Source organism: Mustela erminea, chromosome 16 (assembly GCF_009829155.1).
Source record: "Mustela erminea isolate mMusErm1 chromosome 16, mMusErm1.Pri, whole genome shotgun sequence".
In the NCBI taxonomy this organism is placed as follows: domain Eukaryota; kingdom Metazoa; phylum Chordata; class Mammalia; order Carnivora; family Mustelidae; genus Mustela; species Mustela erminea.
The window spans coordinates 38339453-38345237 of NC_045629.1; the positions used below are offsets into that span (position 1 = coordinate 38339453).

The following is a 5785-nucleotide window of genomic DNA, read 5'->3' on the forward strand; positions in this document are numbered from 1 at the left end:
AAAAAAAAGAAACAAAGGTTTTTTTTCTTTTTCCCCCTAAACATTAAACCTGAACAATCACCACACATAATAATCCTTGTTTTAAAAAAGTTAAATAACTCTTGGCTTATATGTAAAGTGAAAGGCAAAGGTTTTCCTATATTTTTATTTTATTTTATTTTATTTTATTTTATTTCCTATATTTTAAACAGAAATATATTGTAAGATTAATAATGAGTTCAACAAACACTTATTAATAAATGCCACTGTCTCTTTCAAACACTGGGATAGATGCAGTAGGTGTACTGGGTTGTTTAATAGTATAAATCCTGGGTATGAGGAAGTCATGTAAAATCTTGGTTTTAGAAAGTGACTTAGGAAATTCATTAAAATTCTGTATTTTATTTTATGTCAGTCTATCTGATCTAAACCTGAATTGTAAGTAGAGCTCTCCATTTGCTAGGAAGGGTTATGAGAAAATGGGGTAAATGTTATTGTAATTTCTCATAATGAAGATGTTATTTTCAGCCCTTTAAAATACAGGGTAAATCCTACAGTAGCAAAGTAAATTTTAAAAGATTACATTTGCACAGGTTTAACTGTCAAAACCTACCATGGTGCTTGAATTTAAAAATTTGGCCAAGACCACAAAGTAGACATTATCACTGACTACCTCACTTTCAGTAACTTATTCCATTCCTTAATCAATTACTGCTCCTTTTATCCTTTTCAGCACACCAGAGTTGTCCCTCTAATGACTTTACACTGCTTAATTACATCTTTTTTTTTTTTATTTACTAAATTTGGCAAGTCCCATTGTGTAAGTTTAAGATATACAGTTATGTTACTTTGATACATTCATATATTATATGATTGCCATATATCCAATTACATATCCCAAATACAAATACATACATGCTAATATCCTATCACATAATTATATTGCTGTAATTTGTCTATATTCATTATGCTGCACATTAGCTCTCTATGGCTTATTTACCAAGTGTTATAAGTTTGTATCCTTAAATACTATCACTCTAAATCCTCCATACTCATCCCCTGGTAACCACTATTTTACTTTTGATTTTTACAGGTTTAATTTTTTTAGATTTCACATGTAAGTGATATCATACAGTACTTCTCTTTCTTTGGCTGTTTTATATCACTTAGCATAATGTTCTCAGAGTCCATCCATGTTGTTGCAAATGGAAGGATAGATTCCTTTTTCCTAGCAGACTAATATTTCATTGTGCTTTTGTACTACATCTTTTTAAAAATGCTTTGAGAAATTCTTTCATAATTAGTTTTTATTGGTTGTCCTGAAGATCAGTACAAACATTTCAATTTGTACAAAACACTTAATGTGTGTACCAAAAATCTAGAAAATCGTGTCGTTGTGACTCTTTTCTAAAATTTATTCCAGTGACCTTCCAGCTTAAAATTTGGAGACAAATTTTACAAACAGTACATCAAGCATGAATGTATTTAAATGTTGATATGCTGTTACATTGTTAAGTCTCATTAATTCACAATTTAACATCATATACACTACATACTCAAATTTTTAGCCTTGCACAGCATATTAACAAAGTTGGTAGGAAAAGTAGACTACCACGACCAAGATGCTATAGAGTACACAAAATTCTGACAGATCAAGGAGTGGTTTTCTTTAGGAAATAATTCTACCCAAACAACACGGGAATAGAAGTAATTTAAAATGTTCAAGACATTAAGGGGCACCTGGGTGGCTCAGTGGGTTAAAGCCTCTACCTTCAGCTCAGGTCATGATCCCAGGGTCGTGGGATTGAGCGCGGCATCGGGCTCTCTGCTCAGCAGGAATCCTGCTTCCTCCTCTCTCTCTGCCTGCCTCTCTGCCTACTTGTGATCTCTATCTGTCAAATAAGTAAAATCTTTAAAAAAAAAAATGTTCAAGACATTAAATGCATGGCTGACTCCAAATTGCCACTTAGTATGCTTTGCATTCTAGGATACAAAAACTACCCCATCTATAGAATGTTAAGCTGACACCCAAGACAATCAAAGCCTCCCGTAATCAATATCTCACTATATTCTGGTTGTATCAAAAAATAAGCCAGCAAATTATTTCACCTCTTAAAAAAAGCATTTACACTTAAAAATGGGATGAGGTGGGATTCCCTCTTTCTTAAAAATGCTTCTAGAGCTACTAAAAAATCTTGTATTTACTAAATAGTTGATAAAAATGTTCCTATGAATTCTACAAAAAGGGAGACAGGGACCCCTGCTAAGAAATGTTATATGATATTAATCAGACTGGATTCTTTCTCTCCTCATCCACCAGCGGCTGGAGTTTCATCATTTTAGTTTCTCGGTTTTCTGCAGGTAAGTTTTTTGATTCTTGGTGAGTCACTTCAGCCTGTTTCCCCTTTGCTCCCCCTTTTCCCTTTTGTTTACACTTTCTTGGTCTGAAGATTTATTTTTTCCTGCTACCTTTTTTGGCTTCACTTCTACTTTTGTTGTAGCAGATTTGGCTGACAACTTTGCGGATCTCCTCTTGGGCTCCTCTTTCTCTGCCCTCTTAGAAGAGCTGACCTTTCTCTTGGGTGTGGTGGTAGTGTGGTGGCAGGTGGGGAGAGCCTTCAAGAAGCTGGGCTGCCTGGAGGATGCCACTCTTCCCACTCCTCTCACCACCCAAACTGCTGCCTGCTCCTCATCTTTTTAACCACTCATTCACTGATGGGCATATGAGTTTCCATACCTTGGCTATTATGAATAATACTGCAATAACTTGGGATTGAAGATATCCCATCAGAATCCTGTTTTCATTGCCTGTGGGTATATATCCAGAAGTGGAATTGCTGGATCATATGATAGGTTTATTTTTAATTTTTTTCAGGAACCTCCCACAATGAATGGACCAGTTTACAGTCTCATCAATATATGTAATGGTTTCCTTTTCACCACATCTTTGTCAACACCTAATTTTGACACTTAATTGGTGTCAACACCAATATTGTCTCTTCTTGATGAGAACCGTTCTAGAGGTGTGAGGTGATCTCATTATGGTTTTGATTTGCAATGCATGTCATTCCTTGTGAAAAGACTCAGAGAGACTTCTGATTTATGGATTGAGTGGTTGAATTAGTCTCTGACTACCTGTGTTTGTTTCGTATTCTTTATATTTTTAGTATCATTGTGTATATATACCACATCTAGTATCAGAGAGAATATTTCTTTTCACTTTTTAGGAGGAATGTAGTTTTAAAAGAAAAGAAGATAAAGAAACAAGAACCTTTGGGACACCTGGGTGGCTCAGTTGGTTAAGCTGCTGCCTTCAGCCCGGGTCATGATCCCGGTGTCCTGGGATCAAGTCCCACATGGGGCTCCTTGCTCAGCAGGGAGCCTGCTTCTCTCTCTCTCTCTCTGCCTCTCCCGCTGCTTGTGTGCTCTCCCTCTCTCTTTCTCTCTGACAAATAAATCAATAAAATCTTAAAAAAAAAAAAAAGGAACCTATGACATATTCACTGCTGTAGTCAAAACTTGTACATGGGCTGTCTCAGCTAGTCGGAGAAGGCAAAGAAGAAATTGGCCTTTCACATCCGAACTGTTTCCCATTAAGTTTCTGCCTCTTCATCTTCCTTTTGTTTATGCTTCTGAAATTTCTTCTTGGAAGCTATTGATGTGGTGGTAAGAGTAAAAACTTGCTTTAAGCACTCATCATACAAATTAAATTTTAAGTAAAAGCAATTGGTATTGCTGCTGAGTAAGTTCTTCCTGTAGAATGCTCAGACACTCTGCAAAATTGCCTGCTGACCTACTCCATGGGCCAGAGATGCCAGTGGCCTGATAGCCAATAGTATCTATCAGAGGTGACACTTATAATGGAGAGCTCTGTGCTGTTGTGCCAAAAGTACACAGCAACTGAAAACAGGCTATCTGGGAGGAAATGATATATATTAAATTATTTGCTGCACTTTCAATTGAAAAATGAGCATCATAAAAAAATAAAACACTCCTGAAAACCCAGCTGGAGAAAGATGAAAATTTGAAAGTAGTAAAGTACTTTTATTTTGACAACTGAGTATGCAAAAATGCATGATGGTGGCATATGCTCATTACATTTGTAAGATGTAAAGTCCATCCATCCTTTTAAATCTCAGGTTATTGTTTGGATATAATATATGGTATCATCTTCATTTTACAGGTGAGGAAATTGAGATTAGATTGATTTGTCTGAGATAAAACAGCTATTAAAAGATTCACAGGTCTATGACATGCACATATTCAGTCCAAAGCATATTTTTTTTTCCTTTTTATCAAGTTTTACATTATAAAGACCATTGTTTAGTTCTGAAGAATCTTGTTCATGAATATTTGCAGGAGAATAAATTGAATAAATGTACGGTGTGATTTCAAGAGTACAAGAAAGTTTCTAATATCCCAAATCATCCATTAAATGGTAATCTATACCCAGAGATTCATTCTATATCTATCTCAGATTATTTGCACAGAATCTCTGGATTCTGTTTATTCTTGGACTTGACTGTGAAACTTTGAACCTGAAACGGACTTGATGATTAACCTATTTCTATTTTACCCTTTTACTGATGGTGGGTCTAGGCCAAGAGAGATGACAACTTGTATAAACTCATTTGTAATTTTGGTTTCAGTTTTAGAGATAGGATTCTGGTATTTTAATAAAGTTTCAAGTTCTTGTCTTTGTTCTATACCATTTTGTATTCCTTATCACTAATTTATAAAAATTCAATATTGGATATTAATATGTTGGGATTTTGGTGAATTTATTAATATTATCTAAGACCTTTTTATTCCTGACCTGGGAATCCATTAACAGTCAGTATAAGAGACATAATGAAGTAAAGTTCAGTGATATGTGAAGGAGTAAAAGCACGTTGGCTAGAGTAATTCTTTGATATAAACTTTACTCAGTATCAGAGCTACATTACAGGAAAAAGTTGTCACCTGTCATCAAGAGCTACTCTTATGCCTGCGTTTAAACTTTCAATAATGGGAAAAGAAAATAATTAGAGAGTGGAACATCATTACATATAATCCATTTCCTTTTAATTTTTACCCCAAATATTTTTAAGTTTGATTTTTATTTTTACTTCTCAAAGGGGATTCAGACTATATTAACTTTTTTTTTTTTAATGCTGTCAGATTACTTTCTGTTGTTGGAAGATGCTTGTTATAGATATGACAATGAAAAATATAGTCATCCAACATTACCTCTTCAGCAATCATGTGTAGGATTGAGAAGAGGTGTCCTGTGAATATAGCAAGGTAATCATGAATTACTGACTCTCTTCCAACTTTCTCTCCACCAAAGAGTGCCTGTTCAAATTTGCTTTTGAAGCCCACATATTCATCTGAAAACTTTAGGATTTTTAGGAGAAAAAATACCATTCTCATATTTTTGGACATGGGCCAACAAAAATGTGAAGAAAAAGGATGGGCGTGTCTGCTCATTCAGGTGTAGTTTCTTCCCACTACAACCAGAGATTTCTCTTGGGCCTATGGGGGCATTGCCTTGGAAGGAATTGCTTCTGATGCATGTGGCTGGGAAGAACTACCTCAATTTGCTACAGGTCCAAATGATTAAGATCTACCTTGTCATGCAGAATGTTATGACTTGGCTCTGTTAAGAAGACCTGACTTTTAATGATGTTATTGTTGGGGCCTATTCCACGTTAAAACTTGTTAAACCCCTAGGGCCTGCCTGGGCCTGCTTAGCCAGAGTGACTCCATGTTGCCTAGATAGCCATTTCATTGCCTAAATAGCCATTTTGTTGTTACCATGTTGCCT

The 5785-nt window shown here is 35.4% G+C and overlaps 1 pseudogene; it reads right to left on the reverse strand.

The window, feature by feature from the left end:
* Positions 1–1945: 1945 nt before the first annotated feature.
* On the reverse strand, positions 1946–5403 carry LOC116574948 (annotated as a pseudogene).
* Between the last annotated feature and the right edge of the window lie 382 nt (positions 5404–5785).